The following is a 27,595-nucleotide window of genomic DNA, read 5'->3' on the forward strand; positions in this document are numbered from 1 at the left end:
TTGGATAAGTCTGGCCAGTGGTTTATCAATCTTATTAATTCTTTCAAAGAACCAGCTTCTAGTTTCATTGATCGGATCTACTGTGTTTCTGGTTTCTAATTCATTGATCTCTGCTCTAATCTTAATTATTTCTCTTCTAATGCATGGCTTAGGCATCATTTGTTGATTTTTCTCTAGTTCTTTAAGGTGTAGAGTTAGTTGGTGAATTCAGGATTTTTCTATTTTTTTTTTTGAGTGAGGCTTGGATGGCTATGTATTTCCCCCTTAGGACCGCCTTTGCAGTATCCCATAGGTTTTGGACCGATGTGTTTTTGTTCTCATTGGTTTCCATGAATTGTTTAAATTCTTCTTTGATTTCCTGGATGACCCAAACATTCTTGAGCAGAGTGGTCTTTAGCTTCCAAGTGTTTGAATTTCTGCCAAATTTTTTCTTATGATTGAGTTCCAGTTTTAAAGCATTGTGTTCTGAGAATATGCAGGGAATAATCTCAATCTTTTGGTATTGGTTGAGACCTGATTTGTGACCCAGTATGTGGTCTATTCTGGAGAAAGTTCCATGTGCACTTGAGAAGAATGAGTATTCTGTTGTTTTAGGGTGGAATGTTCTGTATATATCTATGAGGTCCATCTGGTCCAGTGTGTCATTCAAAGTTCTTACATCAACATGGATGGGACTGGAGGAGATTATGCTAAGTGAAATAAGTCAAGCAGAGAAAGTCAATTATCATATGGTTTCACTTATTTGTGGAACATAAGGAATAGCATGAAGGACATTAGGAGAAGGAAGGGAAAAATGAAGGGGGGGAAATTGGAGGGAGAGATGAACCATGAGAGACTATGGACTCTGAGAAACAAACACAGTTTTAGAGGGGAGGGTGTGGGGGAGGTAGGTTAGCCCGGTGATGGGTATTAAGGAGGGCAGGTACTGCATGGAGTACTGGGTGTTATATGAAAACAATGGATCGTGGATCACCACATCAAAAACTAATGATGTATTTTATGGTGACTAACATAACATAATAAAATTTTTTAAAAAAAGAAAAAAGAGTAAAATAAACATACTGATTGATCTTTTTCATTTTTGGAAGTTATCATTGCTAATTGCTGCAACACAGGTAGGCCATTAGCTAACTCAAACCTAGACCCCAGGAACAGAGCAATCTGACTAGACCAGAGAGAGGAAAGTCGAGCTGCCACCCAATGCCCTTGAAATACTAGAGGTTCAAGTCCTGTATTGCTGATAAGAAGGGCTGGCAGGTACTCTTCTTTTACAAGATGCCCATGATTATTCCTTCCTTCCTCACCAATATATCTATCTACATGTTTTTAAACCTTCATACACTGATTGTTACAATTCAGTTTTGCCCATCTTACATTGACCCAGCTAACTCACTTCTCATTTACAAAATGTTGTTTTTCACCAACTACCTGATGAATAATGATTTTGGATCTATTATCTGGTAATTTTGCTAATTGCCTGGCAAAATGCATCAGGCCTCCGCCAAAGCAGTGGTGCATAATATTTGAGTGGGTCTGGAAGTAGTACCAGGTCTTTGCTCGGAAGAGAACATCTGTGGCTCTTTCATGCAATGTTTAAAAAGTTTTTTTTTAATTTTTACTGATATTTAATTTACATACAATAATGTTCACCTCTTTAAAGTGTACAGTCTATCAATAGTTTTGATATATCTACAGGGTTTTGCAACCATTACCAGTATCTAATTTTAGAACATTTTTATCAACCCCAAACAGATAGCTTGTACCTATTTCTCCTTATTTCTACCTTCTACTCTAAGTCCTACATAACCACTAATCTACTTTTTTTCTTTATATACTTGTCTATCCTGGACATTCCATATACATGGAGCCATATAATATGTGGTCATTTGTAACTGGCAGTTTTCATCCCTGTTGTAGTATATCAGTACTTAATTTCTTTTTATTGACTAATAATATTCTATTGTCTGGATATAACATACTTTATGCATTAGTTGATGGAGATTTCATTTTTTTGTCTATTATGAATAATGTAGATATGAACATTTGTGTACAGGTTTTTGTGTGGATATATGTTTTAATTTCTCTTGGGTAGCTCCCTAAGAGTGGAATGGATGGGTCTTATGGTAGCTCTTGTGTAATATTTTGAATAACCACCAAATGTTTTTCAAGGTGGCTGCATCATTTTACATTTCCAATTGTATTAGGATTTCCAGTTTCTCTACATCATTATCAACCCTTGCTAATATCTTTTTTTTTTTTTTCCCCATAGCCATTCTGGTGGGTATGAAGTGGTACCTCACTGGGCTTTTGCTTTGCATTGCATATTTGATTTGTATGACTGATGAAGTTTAGCAACTTTTAATTGCATATTGGAGATTTGTATACCTTCCTTGAAGAAAATCTATTCAAATTCTTTGCTTTTTAAAAATTGGGTTGTTTGTCTTTTATTCTTGAGTTGTAATAGTTCTCTATATATTCTGGGTGCAGATCCCTTATTAGACATATGATACGCAAATAGTTGCTTCTAGCCTGTGGGTTTTCCATTTTCTTCATAATATCTCTTAAAGCACAAAAGTTTTAATATCAATGAAGTGCATCAGTCATCCTTGTTTTTAATCAAATCATTGCCAAATCTAAGGTCACAATGCTGATTTTATCTGCTCCCTGTTAAAAAGGGAAAGGGACCCAGTTGTAAAGCCCTGGGAATCTATACCATGACTACACACAAACATCAATCCTTGCATAGCTTTAATAAATGTCCTTAAGCATGTCCTGGCCTAGATTCTCCTCCCACTGACTTGCCACCCAAAAGTCCCCAGGCACAGACAAGCAGGACAAGAGGAGATTAGTTAAAGTAAGCAATTAGAAGAAAAGCCTTACAAAGAGGATGTCCAACAAAGTGATCCAGGGTGAATTTCAGGTGTGCAATGATAGAATGCTGCGATGGCAGGAAAATGATGTCACCTTCCCACATTTATCTTGACAAGAAGATGTAAGAATAAAGGGCTTCTCTGCTTCCTGCAGCTGGGCTTACAGAGAGGAGGACAATGGACTCTAATAAGGTAATATATGTGGGATGACTTTATAGCAGTCACATAATTAATAATTATACAATATAAGCCTCTGGCAAGGAGTCCTAATTTTGAGAAGTAATTTCAACCTTCAGGAAAGCACTGATGACTTCACAGCTGCTCACTGGCCCCAGGACAGATGAATGGAAAGAAAAAGTGAAGGACATTGCAAAAATCCTTATTTGTCAAAGCTGGTGTATGTCACCAGTACCCAATGACTTCTACCTCCCAAATCTCACGTGGATGGCCCTCATCAACAGAACCTGAACTATATCCAGATTCCTTTTAGTAAGAGATTCCGGGAAATTCAGTTGCCAGTCTTCTAGGCCTTGTGATACAGGGTGACAGAAGCAGGGTAGAATGGATAATATTTGCCAAAGATAATATCCAGCATAGAAACGTTGGGAGGAATCATCATTATTGATATCAAATAATGGCATATAAGGAATAAGTTAAAGTAGGTCTCAGAGGCTGTAAAGGAAAAAGAACAAATAGAAACGTATAAAGGACCATATAGTAGATGAGGATGGCAGAGCCTAATGGAAGAGTATATACATATTGGACATTACTGAGGGGTGAGAAACAATATTGAAGAACATAATACATTTCCAATTGCATAATAGAAGCAAATTTTCCTCATTTTCTTCATCTGAGTGTGTAGATTGAAATTCATAAAATAAAAGAAATTCACTGCTAGATGAGTTCTAGCAAAATAGGATAATTTCAAGGATTATTTAAAAAAACAGCAATAAACATGCTCAAGCAGAATTTTAAAATATAGATTACTAAAGGCAAGAAATTTACACACTACAAATGAATGTGTAAATTTACACTCTAAAAATTTCTGTAGTTTTCATTATCTTGATATGAAAACAACTTGGCACATATAGTTAAAAGGTAGAGACTGTTGAAACTAGTTAATTTCAGTTTTGTCTGATGTACGTAGTTCCTTTAGGTTAAAGAGAAAAGCATTTCTCTTTCAGGTACTATTTCTCCCTTTTCAAGGATTCTTTTTTTCCTCCTTTTCCCTCCAATGGTATGTAGGCCCAGGAAAAAGCATCCATGTCCTCATGACCGGACAGGTCAGAGAGTGGCTTCTGATCTGCATCGACTCTCACTTGCTCCACTGGAAAGTAAGGTCTTCATTCCGTTGTTTTGTTTTTTAACTGATTGTTTGGTATATTGCATTGGCTTTGCAGAGTAGCTGCTGTTTTCAACTGCTTTTTTTTTTTTTTATTTAAATTCAATTAGCCAACATATAGTACATCATTAGTTTCAGATTAGGGTATTGTGCAGACACCTGGAGCGGAAGTCTCTGACCCTGGTTTAGCCTCAGTTCAAGAGATCCCTGCATTATGCAACCTCCTGATCTAGAACTCAATCCTTTTCTGGTCAGTTTTCTTAGCCATGCTGTTTCTCCCTCCAGTCAAGGGTTCCCTAAATGCCAAACAAAGGCAATGGAAATCTGGATCTAGCTCAAAGATATCTGTCTAGATACTTCCCTCAGGTATCTTTACTATACCATTTGATTGACACCACTCTTCTTTTAGGAAATGCTGATTTTTCTTTTAGGAAATACTCAGAATTTTTCTGTTTTTCAGCTTTTTGGTCTATTCCTTCAAAAGGGAGACACTTAAACTTTTTGCTGAGGAATTCCTTTTAAAACCTTCCACCTATTTCTACTGTGCCACATTCCAGGATTTGGTGAGACCTGACCCTAAAGCAGGGGTAAGGAATGCAAAAGAAAAGAACAAATAGAAAAGTCTAATAATTCCTTGCTTCTTATCAAAGCTTCTTCTTTTCTATTTGGTGGAACTTACTTTATGTCAAATCATGTTCCTTGCTCTATTCTGGTTTATAGTAAAACACAGCGACCAGGCTTCAAGGTTCACTCTGAAAGCTACAGGGAAAATTTTGGAATTTATTGAAAGTCAACAAAGCCTTCATTTGAACACTGGTGTCTCACTATAGACTCCGGTTTTAATTTGCAATTGCATAATAGAAGCAAATTTTAATTTGCAATTGCATAATAGAAGCAAATTCTCCTCATTTTCTTCATCTGAGTGTGTAGATTGAAATTCATAAAATAAAAGAAATTCACTGCTAGATGAGTTCTAGCAAAATAGGATAATTTCACGGAGAATACTCAAAGCTGAATAATCACACCTTTATTCTAGCCTAGGCCCTCTTCTAGTCATGAATAATGATAATTATTTTTGATTCAGTGGGTGGGAGAAGCTGTGGGAAATCTAGGAAAAAATATACTTCTTAAATATGTCAAAAATTATTCCAGTACATGTCCAAAGAAACAGATTTGTCCCTTGCAAAATGGATGGAAATGGAACGGTAAGTAACATTGTGAGAGGAAAACAAATGACTCAAGAATTTCATAAGAAGGCAACAGAAAAATATGATCAATTTCATGAGAGATCAGTAAATATACCATTCATATCATCCTCCTGGAAAAGTTACTCAAAATCTTTCTGTGACTGATTGTTCTTTCTTTTATATTACACTTCTTTTAACAAAATTATGAAGTTAATATATGCATATGCATAATGTTAAAACAGGTTAAAAGAAAGAAATTATGTGGAAAAATAGTCTTACTTCTCCTCCATTTCTGACAACTTTTAATAACTACTGGCAGTTCCTTCTTGCCTTTCTTTATTTTCTTATCATTTTACTTTTTAATTTTATAAGAAGAGAAAATATAGGTTTATTTTTTGGTAATTAAAACAAAGTTAAAAACAATCAGAATTAAATTTGAATGAACAACTAGAATTAAAAATCAATATTCATGAACTTTTAAATGTAGTGAACTTTCAAATACATGGGAAAAACTAGAAGAACAAATAAAACATAGCTCATGTAGCAAAAGGGAAAAATAAATGTTAAAGCATGAAAAATAATGACAGAGAGAAAGGCCAAATATCACCTGTGACTCTCAAAATGAGCCAGTTAAATCCTCATGTTTAAAGCTTTTGAGATCAGGGTAGAAAAACCCAACTCTTTGCTGTTTACAATAGCTGCAATAACATAGAATAAAAATAAAAATACAAAAATGATCAAAGACTTATTTGACAGAAATAAAATAATGGAAAGCAGCCCTGGAGGAATCGAAGGCAAAAGCCTACATTCAGGGGACATTTCCCAACTTTAAACATACACATTATTAAACAAGAATTAACAAAACAATGAAGTAAAATAAATAAGAATAAAAGAAAAAAGAAAATAATATTTTAAAAGCAAATTTTAATGGATTAAAATTAGGAAAAAATAAATTTAATGAGCCCATGAATTATTGGCAATAAAATTAGAGTAGATAGGTTTCCAGAAAATCTGATTAAGAAAAAGAAGAAAACAAATAGAATTAGAAAGAGAAAGGGTACAAAAGTCAAACAGAATACAATGTATGAGATTACAATATAAGACCCTATGTATGCAGTAAATATGTAAAATTGGGTGAAATGGATGATTTTCATGAAAGATATAAACTGACAATAAAGATTTATAAAAATTAGAAAAATCTGAATTGAATAATAACCATAGGTATAATGGAAAACATTTCAAAAATTGCTCTAAATTCTCTAGGGATTGTTTTACTAGTGAATTACTTGAAACTTTAAAAGAACTAGTAAACTCAATTCTATATAATTTGTTCCAGAACACAGGAAAAAAATATGGAAAGCAATCAAATCTATTTTATGGATATGGGATTATTCTGACATCAAAATCTGACAAACATTACACACAAAAAAATAAAACTAAAGACAGATCTCTCTTATGAATAGAGAGTCACCATGAATCGATATTAGGAAATATATGTGCCTGGCATTTATTAGATATCCAATAAATTCATTCTACATCACTAAGGAGAGCAAGGCTATCCAGAATGAATTTCTTTGGCTTCCCAGCCCCACGTCTATACTTTTAATTTACATAGGAACCCATCCTCATCTCACTTCCCTCTAGTTCAGAAGAAGGGGAAAAGATCTTTTGTTAAAAAATGAAAGTTTCCAGTTGTGTTCTGGATCCTGGTCTAGAAGCAAACCATCATCCTTGATTTGTCAATTACTTCTTTTGTCAGTTATATGTTGCCTCTTTCTATTAACTATTTCCTTTCAGCTCTTACAGAATGCTTCCTCAGTTCTGCATCCAAACACCCTAGAAAGTGATGACCAGATTCCACGCAGTCCTTGCTTTCAAAGAGCTTTCAATATGCAGGAGTGGGCTAAATCAGCAATTGAAGGGCAAAATGCTAAAATGTGGCCATGCACAGATACTACTGAAAGCCTTCTGGAAATGTTCCTCCAGTCAGTGCCATGCCTTTTTTTTTATTTCTTTCACTGACTATCTTCTTAAAAAGAGTAGCTTCCGCTCACCATACCAATTTTTCATTTCCCATTGATCCCTCCACAGATCACTCCCTCACTGAAACCCCATGACTATATGTTCTTCTGCTTTTACTTCTTCTTTGGCCTTTCCTACCTATTCTCTTTTGCAGACTCCTTCCACCCAATTCTTTATTATGAACCACGTTTTAGAGGAACAATGGCTGCTTTTATCTCCTCAATTTGCACACACTCTCTCAATGTACACTCTCTCTCATCTAGTTCCATGGTTTCAACTACTACCTAAATGTTGGGTCTTGATGTCTACCCACAACAAGGATCTCTCTTCTGAGGTCCAGGTTCAAACACCAGCTCTCTACTACATCTCTTCACATGAATGTCTAGCCGGTATGTCAAGTACATGTCTCAAACGAATTAGTATCTTTTCAAATCCTGCTGCTTTACTATACGCATTGTACAATGATGTGAGCCCGGACAGCTCTAATACAGAGACAAATTCATCACGTTATCAAAATGTAAGGCTCACATGCATTCTGATTTCTTTGTTCTGATCCAAATCTCTCTAAGCAACTTTTGGTAATTCTAGTGTTCTATATGGGTAGAAACTTCTCTGTCCCGGATGGCACAAAGGCCTTTTCTAATTGAATTATATGTATCATAGTGAGTGAACAAACTGGCATTTCAGTCTTTTACATTGTGTTTTGTAAGGTTTGCTGGTTTGAGTGTGCATCTTCCGTTCCTCCAAGACTGGAATACTAAACAGACTGAATTATTAAGTGTGCAGGGCTGAGTCTAGACTCTGAAATGTGATGAATTCACCAGTATAAAGATGATAAAACATGATGAGGGATTGGGATAGCCTTTCCAGGTGCCATTCTTTTGTCCCCCTCTGAGCCTGTTCACACGTTGCCCTCTGTCAGCAGAAATGTCATCCTCTCAGTGAAGTGTCCCGCAGTGCTCTATGCAGAGTTAGTCCCTCTCTGGTGTTCTCCCACAGCACTTTGTTCCTGGACCCTTCTCACTTTTTCTTGCAGCTTACTTGTCTCTGTGTCTGCAAACTCCTGGTACATAATACATGCTCACAAGGGTTCATTTAATCAACTAATTCAGATCCTAGGATTGGTATTTTGTCCAGTTCTTTTCCCTTATTTCTCCTGAATTATTAGACTGCACACAAAATATGATACCTTTGCAGGAACGAAGGCCGATCTTGTTATCAAATAAGACTTTTACAATATGGTCAGGAGACTATTCTAATTCCATCCAGAGCTAAGTGTTTTAGAAAATTTTTACTGCCTCCATTCATTTATCTTTCAATTATTTTTAGCTTCAGTTAAATGTATCAGCTCCATAGCATATTTCACAAGCTCTTTTTGCCACAGGACCTAGATGTGATTATTATTGTTTTGTTTTGTTCTGTTTGGGTTTGGCTTGTTGCCGTTAATGCCACCAGGCTGAACCCATGTACCATTTTGTCTCTCAGCAAAGTAGCCATTTAACAAATAATAGAGGAAGCCTTTGAGTTCTAAAAATTCTTGACTGTGTAAAATACGCTTGTAACCTGCAGCTTATAGAATCAATGCATATCCTAATGGTTGTTCAGTAGTTTAAGAGGTGTTTGAATTATTAGGTGAGGGAAGTCACTGTAACAGTTAAGCAAAATAACTAAATACATCTGAAGCCATATAATTTAATGTTTTAGGAGCAGATCTTTTGAAAATTTCCAGAAAGTTATCCAATATCCTATTGACCAGCATTTTAAGACACATTTTATAGCTCAAACCCTTAACTTAAGTGCCTACGTCGTTCACTAAGGGAGAAAGAAATGGCATAATGGCAACCCTAGCCATGGAAAATATGCTGTTTCTTTAGTACACCATTATTTCCTAGTAAGTATTGTAATTGAGAAGAAACTTCCTTTAAATGTGCTAAATCAATTAATTACCCACACACACTTGCTTTAACATCCTGCACTATTGAAACAACTTCCAGATGTTACATTTGCTAATAATTCTTTGGTCATCATGTTTCAGTGGGTTGGCTGTATCACTCCAGATACAAACTCAGAGAGGCAGAATCGTGACTATCCCACATGACCATCACTGGTGGTGAGATGAATCTTGGCATAGCCACACACTCCTTTTTTATCTTGGTAATTAATTTAATCACTTTATGTCTTGACGTCCTCATAGGTAAAGATGGGAGTAGTGATGCTGAGAAAACATTAAGAACAAAAATGAATATAAACAATTCTGTGCTTTGCAAAATATATACGTGTGCTTACTAGTAATCACACTTTGATGTTCACAACGTTTTTGCATAAGAATGATCTCATTAACTTATTTTCCCATTGAGAAAGTGTGTATGGCAACATTACCCTCTGTTTGCTATTAAATGCAATCTTTTTTCATTTAAGGTCTAATGCTTATTTTATTTTAGCACATTTTTTAAAAATGTTATTTTAACATACCCAATGAATTATACTTCTGAAGTCCACTGTTGTGGAGAATCTGAATAGCATCATGTTTACCCTAGTAGGTTTATTCATTAAATGTCATTTACAAGATGGAGAGATACATTTGGAATCGCTTTGCAGCCTTTAGATTTTCTAGAACTTTTAAAACCACATTAGCATTAGTTGAACTTCTCAAGTTTGTCAGTTCTACTAACAAAACCATGCAGCAAATTGCTTTTAATATTTTTCTTCTAGCTTTGTGCTTTATTAGAAATAACTCATTTACAGAAAACCTTTTATTTGAGTTGGTGGTGAGAATAAACACATAGTTCTCAGTGACTTTTATTATTTATTATAAAGTAATTTGGCAGGGTGTTGTGGAAGCAACTAAACAAAATAAAAGATTAATCAGAACTACCAATCTTTTTCTGATTTGCAGAGTAACAAAAACCAGCAGCCCAGCCCTGTTTTACTCCCCGAAGGTTTAGTTCAGTATGTGCCAGTGATGGAAAACACCATCCGCCTATAAAGCAACAATTAGGGCTGGTTTCTATTGACTCAATCAGTCAAATGTAGAAATACAAAAGACCAATATAAAATAAGCCCTCTTCTGTGGGCCTTCACATGCCAGAAACGTGAACACCCTTGGATATGGGCTGCTCCTGCTATTTACCAATGCTCCACTGGAATTTTTAGGTTTAAAAGTTCATATTTTATTTGCAGAATTGAATACAGAAGGATAAAAATCAGCAGTTGTTCCCCAGGTTATAGCAGAGTTTGGAGGAAAAAAAGACATAGCTGGAAGAAAAGAGGCCTAAGTTCACTTTTTGGAGAAGGCTGTTGTCAGTGAGACTAACTGATAAATTACTTAGTCTCTTGGTATAGTCATTTTTTATATATATTATGTATCAATTGATATAAAATATTGGAAAAACGGCAGACTACTTAAAGCTGGTGGCTTTCCTGGAAGTAAGCACATTTGCCCACAATTATGTCTTAAAAAGGCCTGTTAACATGTACATTGTCCTCCATATATTTTGAGGGTAGAGAGTCACAGAAAGCAATTTGTATTAATACCAATCCATCCAAAAAGGAACTCCTAAAATCACCTATAAAGAAATGTTAGAGAAGGTTAGAGGAAAGATATGAAATTCAGGTATTTTCTGAAAAACAAAACAAAACAAAACAACTAAGGTGATTAATACCTGCTAGCTTTTGAAATGCTATTATACATTCACTGATAATCAAGTACTTATTATGACAAAAAAACACAAAATGTGTTTGAGTTATATGGAACAAATTTAAGGTAGAGATAGGGAAGATCTGCCTGGCATTGAGGATGGGGAAGTGAGGGTTACTTTTGATATTCTTTTCTCCAGTTAGAGCTAATTCAGTACTGCTTGAGAGGAAAGAAGGTAGGTAGATGATATTTAAAGGACTTCTCTAGCTTATTGTTGAAAAGTGCACTTTGAAGCTGTTACGGGAATAAGATCTTTTGAGTGTCTATGTATGGTGACCTTGTGAATAACCTTTTATTCAATTGAAATGTTGCAAAAAAATCAAACATTTCTATTACTACCTTAAAGGATGTGAAAAGCATTCCATCCCTATATCCTTCTTCTCCCTAACATTATGCAAAGGTAGTATATTATTTGTGTTCATAAATTTTTTAAGATGTTATTTATTTGAGAGACAGAGCACGAGCAGAAGAAGGGGGAAGGGCAGGGGGAGGGGGCGGGGCAGAGGGACAAGCAGATCCCCCCTCTCCCACCCCCGCCACCCCGAGCTGGAAGTCCAATGAGGAGCTCAATCCCAGGACCCTGAGATCGTGATCTGAGCCAAGTCATGCTTAACTGACTGAGCCCTCCAGGCACCCCTGTGTTCATAAACTCGTAAAGGAGTATTAATTCAGAATCAGTTGCTGACTGATGACATAGGATCTTTGCTTCTGTTTGGTAGGAATATGTAAGGTTTTTGCATTTTTCTTGGTGGCTTGGAGGGAAGAACAGTGTGGTATTCCTGGGTCCTCTGCCACTAGGCCTGGTGTCACAAGCATCTGTCCAAATGTATTCCAAAACAAGAAATTAAAAGTGAAAGAAAGGAAATTCCTATTCTGGTTAAAATGAAAAGGGGATTAACTGCGAACTACCAGGCTTTGTGGTGAATCTCCATAACTTACAGAATAAGAGTTAACACTTGTTAATGAGCTGATGATTACCAGGCCTTTAGCCATCTGGCTTCTGCTTATCTCTCTCCCCCCATCTCTAGTCCCTGTCCTGGTTGTCCTACTCTCTCAGCATATCAGACTACTTTATGTCTCTAGAATGTAACATCCTCTTTCACTTCTGAGTCATTTAAGTATGGATTCTCCTGCCTGGACTACGATTTCCCCTAGTCTTTCCAAAGGCTGGATTAATCTAACCTTAACATCATTTTCTTCTATGAATCCTTCTAAAATCTGAAGTTTTTCATTATTTCCAGTAGTTTCTATCAACCATGCTTACCGTTATTATAGCAATCCTTTAAACCAAACTCTGTCAGACTTTGTCATGTTACAAAATCAAGGACAATATATAGGAAGTACATAGATGAAGTATGAATTACTCCAAGATTAAAGTGTTACCCAGGGATCATCTTTGTCACTTGCATCTCTGGGCAAGCCTCAATAACAAGGTATCTATGACACTTCTTTACAAGTAGTATTTTGACATTTGAATAAAGAACTCTATAATTCTATCCCATATGACATTACTCAGATTTTTAACCATGTGAGGAGAAATAGCAGTTTATATTGTTTTATATTAATGTCTGTAGGAAAAAAGAATGAAAATTATTTATATCACCCAAACAATTTCATAATAACTCCCAATCACCTTGAATACTAGACAGGGTGATAAGGGTCTTAACTTTCCCATTCTTCTGAGACTGAGGTCTATGAAAAACTTAACAAAGAGCAATTATTTAGCGTTGACTAAAACAAATTAATAGAAGGTGCCCAGGAAATGACAGGAAGTAATAGAAATGTATCACCATAAAAAGTAGACACAAAACAAAAGGAAGATCTACTAACTAAGGGGATGAAAAGCAGTAGCAGCATAAACTATTGGACAGCCAATAGGGTGATTTTTGGCCATATGATGGTGGGAGCAAACAGATAGTCTAACACTTATAGTCATAAATTACCAACTTCAAAAGGCCTACTTGAAAGGATTGTTGAGAGTATATATTTTAAAATAGCCACCTGATTCGTCCAGTTAAACATTAAGATTTATCACTCTCTTGTGACTTTAAATTTCTCTAACCATTGTCATGTGTGCTCTTATTTTGAAGGGCCAATTTCTTCATGATTATTATGTTCCAATTACGGTTCTACTCCTGCACAACATCTCCTAACTCTTTCTCGGTAAAACTATCCTATCGCTTCTCTCCTTTAATGTGTTGTAACACTTATTTTGATGGTGTCAACATCAGTAACATGCTGCCTTCACTTTGTCACTTAACTATCATATCTGAAGAGCAGGATTACTCATAATTTGTCTGTAGCCACCCGCCCTTGTGCTGATGATAACATTACACATTTGGAATAGTCCTGGCAAACTTTATTGAATGAATAAATGCCTGGTACAGTTTGCCGGACAGAGGTAGTGGGGCATAGACTAGAAAACAAAACCTTATATTAGGAGTGAGAGGAATGCATCTCATCTCTGCCAGTACCTTTAGGCCTCTGGGGCCTTATTTCCTCATTTATGAAGGGATCTCTAAAGCCTCTTCTAACTCAAGTCCTCTTGGAACATATGGATGTTATCCATATATTAGAATAATACCTACAAAAAAGTATGGGAAATGAGTAAGAATATGGCAGCTAAAGGAAACCATACAATTAGAGATTTATCTCCTTAGTTTGTACTTAAGATTTATGCCATGAGATATTTCACATAAATCTGAAAACAATTCATCATTAAATATGTTACTTAAGCTGTAAAACTCCTCTAGCTAAAAATGTCCCAAGTACCCTAAAAGGCCATGGAAACCAAAAGGAAAGTCCAGTTTAAAGGTGTGGAAACTGATGTTAGGAAAAAGTTAATGATACACAAGTTTCTTTAGTGAATATGTTGTGTCATATCATAAGGTGTCACTTCACCAAAATAAAAAAGAGGTTGCAATCCACTTCTGTTATCGTAGCTAGTTATGATTTTCACATAAAAATTATTTATGTCCAGGAACACCTCATTATTTTAGTAGTATGCAAAGCCTGATGTGGAAAGTATTAATATCTTTATAACCCCTACATAAAACTGGACTTGAATTTTATATATATAAACATTGTATATATAAACATATATAACACACACATATAGTATCTTTCTTACTTTGCAATGATAAGGCAAAGTAAAATGGCATAATATAATTACAAGTTGTATAGAGGTTTTTTTAAAACCTATCTGATTATCAAAATATAGAAACAATATTTTCTGAGCCCTCACTTCCCCCTCCTGCACAAATCATCTATCTGTAGGATCTTGTATTTACTGAAATATCAGAATGATGCCCCCATCTTCCTATATCTGGAAGATATAATCTTAATATGACTTCTACTACCATAATCAGGGCAACTATACTCTTTATGGAACCTTTTAGTTAAATTTGATGCTGTTTTTTAGGGCTGTCGGCCTTATCAATTCCAGAGAGTATAGTTTTGACCAGATGCTGGAATTTGTATCTAGTATACATAGCGTAAAGGCTGAATGTTCTCCGAAGATCAAGGTATAGACCAAGTTGGTTAACTTGTGGATAAAATAAGATAGATTTTTAAGGACCCAGTTAAATATGCGTGATTGATTGATTGATTTTCTCCTGAATGGCTGGATATTAATTCTCTACTACAGGCAAACTGAAACATGGGAAACTCAACTATTTCACCAATATCATAGTTTAAGTTGAATCCTCCTTAAACTCCAAAATAAGAATAGAATAGTGGAAAGAATGTGGGCCGTGAAGGCATCGAAGTCATAGGTCACACACAGAACTTACCAAGTAATGGAAATGGCTAGTGTGTGTGTGTTTGCTTGTGTGTCATACCCATGATGGAATACTACTCAGCAATAAAAAGAAGCACATACTGATACATCTGGAAACACAGATGAATGTGAAAGCCATTTTGCTTATTCTCTATCTTGTTTTGGTTGGTAGATACCCAGGTGTATGCAATTTAGTCAACAAAACACCAGAGACTGGGTGGCTTAAACAATAAAAACATTTATTTAAACAATAAAAATATTTATTTCTCAAAGTTCTGGAGGCGTAGGAGTCCAATATCAGGATACCAGCCAATTCAGTTCCTAGTTTCTGGTGCGAGCTCTTTGCTGGTTTGCAGATGGCCACCTTCCTGTTGTGTTGTCATGTGCATGGAGGAGAGAGAACTCTGGAGTCTCCTCCTTTCCTTATATGAGCAATTATTCCATCATGAGAACTCCACCGTCATGACCTCATTTAAATCTAATTATCTTCCAAAGGCCCTATCTCCAAATACCATCACATTGGGGGTTAAGGACTTCACCACATGAGCTGTGGAGGGACACCTTTAGTCCATACAGTAACTGTCAAAAATAATTGAACTGAACATTAATAATTTCTGAATTTTATTTTATGTAAATTATACCTCAATAAAAAATTGTGACACAAATAAGACTAAATTTTTTGAAATATTTGGCAACTCTGACAGTCTACACCTGAGATCTCTCCAGAGAGGTCTGCTTCATAGCATTCTGCCTATAAGTAGGGTGACATATATCCAGTTTACCCGGGATTAGCCTAGTCTATGCCTGTTGTCTCAGCATGAATATTAATGAATTTTTCTTTCACTCTGGAAAGTGCTCACTTTGGACCTTAAATTATATGTTCCCTTCCTAATAAGCACCTAGACAACCTCTGAGTGACAAGCCTAGGAAATTCTTTCCCGTCTCTGGATTCTAGTAGTCACCAACACCAAACTGGTTGCTATGCCATACTCTTCCTCAACCATAATGCTAAGTCATTTGTGACATAGATGAGCAATTCTAATACTGGCTCAGACAATATCTCAGTCAGGTGGCTCATTCCCACACCCAAAACTTTGAAGGTGCAAATGTAAACCAGTCTCCTTTCCATTTAATTTAGATTTCTGTTTTTATTAATTCCCTGAATTGCCATATTTTTTCCATATTTCTCCAACAGAATCTTCTCAGACATTTATGAGCTTCATGCATCAAACAACATATTATTTCTTCCATCATCACCCCATTCTAAAACTTTATTATCTGCAACTTTTAAATCTACCGTAACAGCAGAAAAGATCCTCCATCTCTTTGATCACCTCTTAGGGGTATCTGCCCTAGATTTAGAAATAAGCTGTAAATGAGTACCCCAGGGTATAATTTGGAAAATGGCATTTTTATGTTTGGATTTTGTTTAAAAACGAAAGGGAGGAAGGAGAGAGGTGAAAAGAGAAAAAAAAAGATAGGAGAGACAGAGTTTCTACATCAAATTCACTGAAGAATTTGGTCAAGCTGTAATTTCAGCTACAGTAAAAGTCGACAGACTTTTCATTGAAAGTTACCAGACACTCCTTTGTTGAACAACACATAACATGTATTCAGAAGTGTGCCATTCAATTAGGAAAAGAAAAAGCTGAATGTCTGATTTCTTTTACATAATATGTGAAGTAATAAAAATAAAGATTCTTGATTCCCCTGTTTTGTTCTATGACTTTCCACTGTTTAAGATGAATAATGAAGATGAGGAGGAAGAGGAAGAGAACACAACAATGAGAATATTGTAAATACTTTCTGCCAGTGAAAGACGGACAAGCTTTAAAAAGCTGCCCCAACTCGAAGATGAAGCAAAAGTAAGAGGCAGAGATAAATCCTTGTATATATGCATAGATATCCACATTACATTTATTTGGTCTACTGTGAATTGCATGTGGTTTTTAACTATATTGAGGGCCTCTAATAAGCCAAATAGTGAATCAGAGCCAATGGTACAACCAGCTGATTTAGTAAGTTCATTCCAAGAGCTGATCAAATCCAATAAAACGAAAACAAAAAAAATTAGCCAAGTGAGCTATTTGGCTGAAATGGTTGATTGATTGAGTAGAATAATATACTCCACAGTGCAGGCAGACTAATACTCAGCCGCTCATAGGCTAGATAAAGCAAGGCAGGCTCTTGTGACTGGATAAGTAACAGGTCTTTGTTCATCTCAGTCTGTCTTGGGATAGACCCAAAACAACTTCTGAGTTGCAAGGTTTATACTTTTAAAAAGAAGCTAGAACAAAATATTACATTTTGCTTAGAATTTTGACTGATGCCAAATTTCATCACTCTTCCCTCTGGCTGGCTGTCACTTTCAAGGTTTATCTGAATATTAACTGCCATCAACAGCTCAAATTTTCAGTTAGGTTCACTGCAGCCAAAAGTATTATGACATTAGAACAGTCAAGATATAGATTAAACTGCATAGCAATGACTGCCTGTCATCTTAACAACATGGAGGCATGACTTTTCAGAGCATTAGCCATTGCTTGTTTCTGTGCATGAGTAGGAAATATTGGTAAAATTTGTACTGCGAATGACAAGAGTAGGAATGAAAAAGTATTATTGAATGGTTTTCTATACTGATGAAGAATGAAATTTTTATCACTTTTAGCTCTGTTCTTACATCTGTTTCCTGGAAAGAAAGTATTCAGTGCCAATAACAAATATGCTAATTACAATTTGGGCCATAGCTTCAAAATCTTTAAGTAAATGCTGAATACTTTAGTTCAGTCAGGAAATTTTCTAAGACACATTTCTTCTGACAGCTGCCAAGGAGAATGTCTGTTTTTAATCCTTGAAAGATATACCAGATTTGCACTTTTAAATAACCACAGTTTTATAGCTCCTATTGGAGTCTTACTGAGCTCTTGACTATAGTTTCAGCATTGAATGTCAGAAAGTAGCCCACTTCAAATGGTTTTTTTTGGTGCCAACCATACAACTACTCTAGACAACATTTATTTCAGAGTCAAAGAGCAAATTATTTTGCTTTTTTATTCCATGTAAATTCAACATCACTGAACAATGACAGATATAAATGTCTAACCTGCTGGTATCCAGAGTGCCTATGTTTATGAGCCCAGCCAGCCCCATTTATCATGACCATCTTCAGGGACAATGCTGCGCTTCATACTCAAATTTCTTGTGTCATGGTCCTCATTATTTTTAGATAGGCAAAAAAATCAACATTGCTACGCAATGATTTCTTTATATCCCTCACTTAAAACTGGCATAGTACTCCAAATGAAGCAACCAAATTGGTGATAAATGGTAGAAAAGATTTTCCAATTATATTTTTCCAGCACAGTATGTTTATAAAGAAAGCAGTAAAGGCAAAAATAGGCTTCATTTCAAAGGACTGAATGCATTAATGTATCAAAGATTTGTGCAAATATTTCAAACAAACTTCTTTTATAGCCTCCACCTCTTCTTCCCCATGAAGATAAAGAAACCTAACTCCTGTCCATCAAGAAAGATTAAAATTTATTTACAACTGGGTGGATTTGAGCCAAGCTATGTTTTCCTTAACAAGACTGTCTTTTCAGTACAGGCCTACTCAGTATAGGATTTCAATAGAGTTGAAATAAATGCTCACTTTCCTGCAAAGACAATAGTCTGAATGTCTTGGCACTTTATGAGCAAATGGCATATTTTTCTGCCCGTTGAAATTATTTAGTAACACCTCATGAGAAATAGTAAAAATAGTCAATGTCTCAAGATTGTTCTTTTCATATCTATAATATCACTTGGAATTTGATATTCTTCAAAGCAGAAGAAACAAACAGGTACTACTTAATCATCCTTATCGACATCATCAGAATTGTCCTCACCATTCCTAGAACCTACTATACACCAAAATAAAGGTATTGCTATTGTACTCTTGATAATGGAAGCAGATTTCTCTCGTTTGTGTGTGGTTTTTTTTTTTTTTTTTTTTTTGGAGAATCAGAACACATGCCAATTTTCTACTTCTATCTTATCTCACTCACTGCAATTCTTCAGAGACCAGTGCATCTATCAATTTAATGTTTTCTTTTTTTCAGTGATCTGGAATATAAATATTCCAGAGCAGGGACTTGTATAAATTTGGAGATTCTAGAACTCTTTGATAATGTCTTTACACTTTCTACTACTTTGACCAGTACTGAATCTACCTTTGTCATACAGTGATCTATTGCCATAAAGTCAGTATCCAAATAGGAATTAAGGTCTTATGAAGTTGGGCCTGCTTTTTCTATGAACAACTTGAAATCTTTACTAGGATCTATGGAGTTTAGGAGGAATGAATCAAAAAGAGAAAAGGTCAGGAATTCAGAAACAGCTTTCAGAGAGCTAAAGACAAAGAGACCTTACAATTCTGCTGCCTTATCCATCCTCACCATCGAGACCAGTACAGCTCAAAAGTGTTGTCCCAAGACCAGCAGCATCAGCAACTGCTTAAACCTTGTTAGAAATATAGATTATTAAAAAAAGAAAAAAAGAATAAAAAGAAATACAGATTATCCGGTCTCTCCTCTGATCTCCAGAATGAGAATCTCCCAAGGCAGGGCCCAGGAATTTGTATTTGATCAGCTTTCTAGGTGATTCTTACACATGCTAAAGTGTGAGAACCACTCTTCTATGCTAGATTCTGTGAGAATCTGTCCACAGTGATACATTCTCCATGAGGTTGTAGGGTCATATAGGTAGGATAGAGAGCAAAGAAGGTAGTTTTTGAAAACCCAATAAAAAATGACTCGATATTGTTTACACAATGCTGTATGTTAACTAACTCCTTTCATTCCTCAGATGTTTGGAATAGCAAATCTTCTAAGTGAGTTTAAGGTGCATTAGTGGATTGAATACAAAATCTGTATTAAGGTTGAGATTTCCTTACTCCTTGTTCAGATCCAATCCATCCGTTTTGTTTTCCTCCTCAAAATTCTTATTTGCCTTTCCTGAGTAATCCAATGGAACTGTTTTTTCCTCACTAAACTTCAGGGTGTATCAGGAGCAAAATGTCTTTAAAATAATTCTCCTTTGGTATCTTTTCTATTATAAAATCTCGCCAAGACGTTCTCTGCTGCAAAATCATGGTGATTCAGTGTTTACTAAAAGTTTGATTGAGCCAAACCAGGGATGTGCTTTAGGAAGCAGCAAAGTATGGTGGAAAGTGCATCAGTTTCAGAATCAAACAGATCTAGATGCTATTCATAGTCCGACACTTACTAGCTGTGTAATCTTGGGTAATTTTTTTAGTGTCTCTGAATTTCAATGTCCTTGTCCATTGGATTTATTGTGTGATAAGTAATTCTTATTTGCCTATTTGTCTGTTTATGGATTTATTTGCATATGCCTATCTCAGTACAAACAGCTGATGAAGTAGCTATTGAGATAATGAATATGAAGTGTCTAGCCCTTTGCCTGGAGCCTACAAGATATTTAAGAGAAGTTAATTCTCTTTTATGTTTTTTCCCTTATTTCTTTTGTTGCTGAGAATCTTTTCAAAAAGAGTTAAAGATCTGCAGAGCCAACCAAAGGTGTGCAGTAATCAGCAACCTGAACATTATAGTTCAGATAAAAGGGTGAAAGTGTAAGATTTGCCACTCTAACCTTTAGATCTTTGCTATCCAATAGGGTGGTCAAGTCTTCCTGAGTACTTGAAATGTGCCTAGTCTAAACTGAGATGTGATAGATAGATGTAATTATAAATATGTAATAATACTAGATTTCACAGATTTCATATTAAAAATAATTTAAAATATCTCACTAATACATTTTTATGTTTCTTAGGTATTGAAATAATATTTCAGATATATCAGCTTAAATAAATGTGCTATTAATTTCACCTGTTTCCTTTTACTTTTTTTAATGTTGCATTAGAAAATTTAAAATTATATATGTGGCTCAACTTTGTGGCTCTCTTAATATTTCTATTGGACAGAATTGCTCTAATTCATGGGCCTTTAGACTACACTTGCCCACCAAGTAAATAGCTTTGTATTTTAATTCTCTTTGGCTACTTTAAATATAGCAATGCCAATGGTCCCACATTAATGTACTTTCAATTTGTTTTTAACAACTACAGAGAGGACAACCAACTCTCAGTGAACTTGCTTACATAGTGTTATTTAAGAAATCAGAGGCATAGGGTGGGCAAAGCCAATCCATGCAAAGAATCTCTACCCATCTGGTTTTTCCTAAGAGAATCCACATTTCATGGCTGGTTTAGTAAACTTTTTACATAGGTGCAAGGTCTTAGTGCCCAAGGTAGAAATTACAGCCCTGAATGGATATGTACTGGTAAGCTATCATTCTTTTAACAACAAACATGATGGGCCAGTATTTGCATAAATAGTACTATTTTTCAACACATATATTACATTAAAACTATGAATAAAATTGTCTATTTTCCCTTCACTTCTGCCGCCAAATTAGAAATGCCTATATTCATCATCTTCCTTTATCTATACCTTATCAAGACCAACATCACCTTTTTTTTTTTATACCCTCTCTAATCAGTTTAGCCTCTCTGTTATTAGCAATCCTGTAACACTGGTTATTTGCAATACATATATTAGCCTTTCGCTAAACATGATTTTGTTGGTTTTCTGTTTTTTAGTGTAGGTCTTATCTACCCATCCATGCCCTGATCTCTTCAAGGGAAGAGACATATCTTATGTGCTTTTGTGTCCCTCACAGCCTTTGTTTAAGCAAGGCAAGTAGGTAATGTTGACTATAATAATAATGATGAAGGTCACAAAGAACAATATAAAACTAACCCCTATAAAGATGTGCAATATGATGACAAGCTCCTTATGAACAAGAAATGTCCATTGTGCATTTTGACCTTAGTTATTTCTATGTCTCAAATTCATCAGGGTTAAAATTGAATTCATTAATTTCCCTTCCCTAACCTACTTCTGCTTTGATTCTTATTTCAGTAACTGGTGCTACTGACTCAGGTTAGAAATGTATATATCCTTAACTTACTCTCCTCAACTAGTCCCCAAGTTCTCTTGATATCCCTCAAATCCATTCAGCTATTTCAATCCTCACTGTTAATATCCTATCTCGTGCCTCCTGTCTTTCCCCAGCCCCTGGTCCAGTCAGTCTGAGCTATGAAAAACACAAATCTGAGCATGCCATTCCTCTGCTTAAAATCCTGATTCTTCTCCAAGGGATAAAATTTCAATTCTCTAGTAGGATTGATGAAGTTTTTCATTATAATGGGGTCCATTTATACTACTTCAACATTAAGTCTCACACCTCTTCTCCTGACCCCAAATTATACTAACATTATTTTGTCTGTTCTAATCAGGCTTTCCTTCTTTTACCTCTGGGCCTTTGCACATACCATTCCCTTCATAGAAAGCATTCATTCCCTGTTACTTGATTAACGCCCTTCACCAGCTCCAGTCTGTTTCTTCCACTGAAATGTGAGCAGAGAAGTCAGGGTGTATCTCTTTTGCCATTTTATTTGTTACCTCTAGCAACTGTATCTGGTCCATGAAGGGGCTCAACATTTTTTGAAAAGGAAAAAAGATGTAAGGGGGGGGGTGAAGGAAATAGGGAGGTATAGAGAGAATGAGAAAGAAAGAAATTTATTTTACTATTCTGCTTGCTTTCAAATATTTGAGGGTCAGTCCTGAACCACCATTTTAGAGAATACTCTTAGGCTGTTGCTTTTTATTCTTGATTCAATTACAGTCTCTTTCTTGCATTAGTCTCACACATTTGTGAGGAGTTGGTTGAATAGCCAACATTCATAAATCAAATTATTCCACCTAGGGACCAATACCCACCCAACCCCAATGGACAACTGCACTGTGCTTTTACAAACTCAGCTCATTGGCCCACTCTAAATACCCATTTATTACTTCCATGGAGCCAGCCAATAGCCAAGTGAACTCAATCAATTAAAAATTTAATGGATGTTTGTTATACACTCAGCACTGCACTAAGCACTCAACAAATAGTAAGTGAATATGAGCCTTGAGAATCTGGAACATGCTCTTAAGAAACTTTGTCTAACTAAGAAAATAAAGCTAAACAAAATACAAGAAGCAATCATAGAGAAATAATGTGCCAAATATATACTTCTGAATTCATGCATCAGAGTAGCTTAGAAACATCAAATTGATATTTGATCAATGAATATCAAAAAAATAGCAACATCAACTAGAACTTCAAAATGAGAAAGTGCAAAATATTAACCTACAGAAAAGCCCAATGGAGTTAACAACTAGGTGGATGTTTACTCACCAAAATCTCTCAGTCAGTAGAGTATAATCGTGAAGGCCTGCTCTGTTCTCCCTACTATTTACATGAAAAGTAGAATGCCAAATACAGGGCATTCAGCAATCACTGACTCAAGCCATCGTCCCCAGCCAAAAACATCTCCCCCATGTGTGGGGGCAGCAGCCAAGGTGTTTTGGTCAGGCACTGTGAAATTGCCTTGGCTGACTAGGCTCTATGTGATTCCAGCAAGGAAATAACACCCTGTCTTGTTGCTCTACCACATATGCTCCAAAGGAAGAAATGATATCAAAGATTCCAAAGCATCTTATCGCATTTTGTGCTCAAACTTTCAAAACTTACAAGGTAAAAAAGTGTAAATGCTTTTGGCCACTTTCTTTTTCCAGCCAATAAAAGACAATATTTGTTAAACTGTTGAAAGAAAACATGGCAGCTTATATAATAGGTTTAAGCAAGTGAAAAGTCTCTTTCTTGCATGGGGACATTTCACTCTATAAACATTGAGCTTGTTTAGAAGCCACAGTTAATTCTACTACCTATAGAGATTGCTAATTTGGGGGGTTAGGTGTGCAATGGAATGATGCCATAGTGAGTAAAAATAGAAAGAAAAGGGCAAGAACAGAAATACGTTGGTTTAGTCATTAAGGTTATTTCTTGACTGGGGTTAAACATTTCAAATACCTTATTTTCTTCTTTTAATAGTGTAAGTAAGGGGCCCTGGGTGGCTCAGTTGGTTAAACATCTGACTCTTGGTTTCAGCTCAGGTCATGATCTCAGGGTCCTGGGATGGAGCCTCCTGTCGAGTACAACACTCAGCAGGGAGTCGAACTCAGGATCCTCTGCCTCTCCCTCTCTCTCTCCTTCTGTCCCTCCCCTGCTCACACGCATACACACATGTGTACTCTCTCTCAAGTAAATACATACATTTTTAAAAAATAATATAAGTAAAGCATATTATGAGACCAATCATGAAGCAAAAGAACTGTCTAGCTAACAAGCAAGCATACTTCGTGGTCCCCATATGCTACCAAATTAAATGATACAGGGGATTATGGTAAAACAATAAAGAGAAGAAATCTAGAGTTAGTCTTGCATCCTGGCTCTGCCAATGTTTACTCTCAGGCAATTTATCTGAGGCTCTTCAACTCTCAGTTTTCACATGAGCAAAATGGGACTGATAATAATATCCACCTCATACAGTCATTAAGAGAATTAAATGAGAACAAATTTGTTTGGTACAATGCCTAGTACATTATAAGCTTTACTATATATTAGCAATTTATTAATATATTTATACCTTTCCTTATTCCTAGTTCTTCAACATTATCTGTAGTCTGAAATATGAATCAATTTCAAGACTTTAGGGTCTTTGATCTTCTGTTAGAAAACAAGAGGATGTTCTCAGCATCTCTTTCTGAGTATGGAGAGACTCCTATCCAAATAAGCCCACCTTCAGAGCACCTAACATCTCATATCACATGAATAACTTATATGTGCAAATGCCCCAAAGTGATAACTACTCATTTTATGTCTTTCTTTGGTAAACCTAGGATTTCTTGTAGATGATATCTAGCCCACCTAATTCAGTTTCATAATATTTCTAATACTAGTAAGCAATGGAGAAATGTGTGGTTTTGGGGTGGGGGGAAGAAAAAGTTAGGGGGACTGGCATCAGTGATTCTGGAGGGGAAAAAAAGAAACTAAACATTAAAATGTATGAATAACTCCAAACGCTGGAAATAAGAATTTGTAAATATTTAGTGCTGGGATGGATCCTAGAGACCATTTATTTTAATTCCCATTACAACCCCACACACCTCAGGAAAATGAGACTCAGCAAAGTTAAGTGACCTGCCCAGATTCACACAGTAAGGTCAGGACAGAAAGCAGCTCCAGCAACTTCTGGTGTGTGTTCTATTATGGTGTCTCTAACAGCTGGGAGACTGTTTTCTTAAATAGCTCAAATTGAATATTTATAACAAAACTGTTTTATTTGAAACAGATTTAAAATGTAGAGTCAATATTTTTCCCCTGACTTTTAATTAGACAAAATTTTTTCCTGAATATTATAAATGTGAATGTCTTAGTTCATTCAGTCTGCTATAACAAAATACCTTAGACTGGGTGGTTTATAAACAACAAACTTATTTTTCACAGTTCTGGAGGCTGGGAAGGCCAAGATAAGGCATGAGCAGATTTGGTATGTGGTGAAGTCTCCCTTCCTGGTTCATAGACAGCATATTTTCAGTGTCCTCACATGGTAAAAGGAGTAAAGGAGCTCTGTGGGGTCTCTTTTATAAGGAGACTAATCCCATTCACTAGGGCTCCATTCTCATGACCTAATCACCTCCCAAAGGCCCCACCTCCTAATACCATCATATTGGGGTTTAGGATTTTAATTTAAAAATTTTGGTGGTTACAGAAACATTCAGATCATAGCAGTGAAAGCAAATTAAAAAACAGGGGTTCTTTCCCTGCTTTGAAATTTGAATGAAAATGGGTAAAATGGATTGTTTGTTGTTGTTGTTGTTTTTAATATATCTCTTCACTATTCCTTCGCTATGTATTTGCTTCTAATAGTCTCTCTACTTGGCATGCCCTTTCTTCCTCCCTCATGTGTCTGAAGCCTCTTTTCTAAATTAGTTCAAATTAGCATCTTTGAAACAACAGCTGATCCTTCCAAGTTTCTGAAGAGTCTCCACTCTTTTGACCTCCCATTTCTCTTTATTGGTGTTTCACTCATGGTACTTTCACTCATAACACCACTTAAATATTTTTATATCTCCTACATTCTCAAGCATGGTGTCTTTCACATAGTAGTTGTTCAGTATTAAAAAGAAAAAAAAGCAACAAAGTCTGTATCTTAGTTTAAAATTCTCTGCCCCAACTAGAAATGGCATTGCTAATAACACAGATCCTTTGATTTGTGACAGAAATCCCAGGTTCATGAACTTGAAGCATTCTCTTTAGAGAGATATCTCCATACTTTTTAAATTTTAACTTTTCTTATTATTTGATTAAAACTTGACATTGTCATTTAATATCAAGAACTCACTAGAAAATAGTAAACCCCTTGATAACAATTTCACTTATTAATCATCATTGCTGTAATGTAATTGTATATCTTAACTTTATTATAGCATTTATAGAAACCCAGTTAAGCTGATACTAATTTGGTTTAGGATTGTGAACCTCCTTCTTGCAATTCCAAGGATGAGAACAGAGGATAAGAGAAAAGTACACCCAAAAGAACCACAGAGTACAAAGCCTCATTGCAAGATACTTAATTCCATCACATAGCTTACTTTGTGGATTTGCAGAGGGAAAAATATATGTGTATATATACGTACCTGGATGTATATATTTAAAAAATCATATCATATTCAAACACATTACTTAATATGCAAAGATTGTTACTATTACATTTATTTACCTTCCTAATAAATCTTTAACATAGAACAAATAAATATTATTAGCTCTATTTTACAGAAGACTGGGATACAGAAAAATTAATTTATTTATTCAAGGTCATACAGCTAGTGAATTCCAGTCTTGATATTAGAAGCTATGTCACCTGACTCACAGCCTTGGAATCTTTCTACTACTCTATTTTGACTTAAGTAAAATTATGCCATTGTACATTTTTATATTTTGGTACCTAAAAAACCCCTAGCAAAAGTAGCAGTAGCAGTACCAGTTGTTGCTGGTGTAATAAATTGAGCCATATTAAAATGTCTTTAAATCCCTCATTAGACTTTATAAGAGTGAATTGACTTCCAAAGAGCCCCAGTGTTTTCCTTGAGCTTAATTTTAGAGGATGTCTTTTTCCTCTTCAAATATACTGGACATGTTCTATTGCTTTAGGGAAATTTAAGAATGATGAACACTTAATTTCTGACCAGAGTAGATATGAAGAGACTTCAAGAACAACAACAACAAAAATGTCTTTCACATAACATGTACTTAATGTATTCTATTCATAAATTAAGCCATTAACAAACTCATTTCTACCATTGGCTGGGATTGTAGGCAAAAATCACTGGTTCCCTCCCACTTAAAATTTTGTTTCAAAAGTAACTTTTCCAAAAATGAAGAGATTAAAATATTAGGAAGATTTCTATGACCACAGCTGATAATAGTAAGTGCCCCTTTTGTTAATTTATCCAGCATTTACAGTCTATACAGTTGACTCTTGAACAGCATGGGTGTGAACGCAGGTCCACTTATACACATTTTTTATGAATACAGTATAGTACTGTAAATGAATTTCTCTTACTTGTGATTTTATTAGTAACATTTTCTTTCTCTTGCTTACCTTATTGTAAGAATATAGTACATAATACATATACAAAATATGTGTTGAACTGTTGATGATATCAGTAAAGCTTTCAGTCAATAGTAGAT

At 35.5% G+C, this 27,595-nt stretch overlaps 1 long non-coding RNA gene across 9 annotated transcripts in view; it reads right to left on the reverse strand.

Annotated features, from left to right (window-relative positions):
* Window positions 1-27,595, reverse strand: part of LOC118000712 — a 103,003-nt gene that overhangs the window by 15,900 nt on the left and 59,508 nt on the right. For 4 of the 9 annotated variants that reach the window (XR_004676531.1, XR_004676532.1, XR_004676533.1 and 1 more), the window contains exon 4: window positions 2,881-3,029. The exons of 1 other annotated variant lie outside the window; for it this stretch is intronic. This is a non-coding gene — a long non-coding RNA (uncharacterized LOC118000712). Of the gene's footprint in view, window positions 1-2,880; window positions 3,030-5,887; window positions 9,637-27,595 lie in introns of those variants that run through there. 4 more of the 9 variants (XR_004676535.1, XR_004676536.1, XR_004676528.1 and 1 more) reach the window with 2 other exon arrangements.

Source organism: Mirounga leonina, unplaced genomic scaffold (genome assembly GCF_011800145.1).
Source record: "Mirounga leonina isolate KUSES-001 unplaced genomic scaffold, KU_Mleo_1.0 Mir_53, whole genome shotgun sequence".
NCBI classification, from domain to species: Eukaryota; Metazoa; Chordata; class Mammalia; order Carnivora; family Phocidae; genus Mirounga; species Mirounga leonina.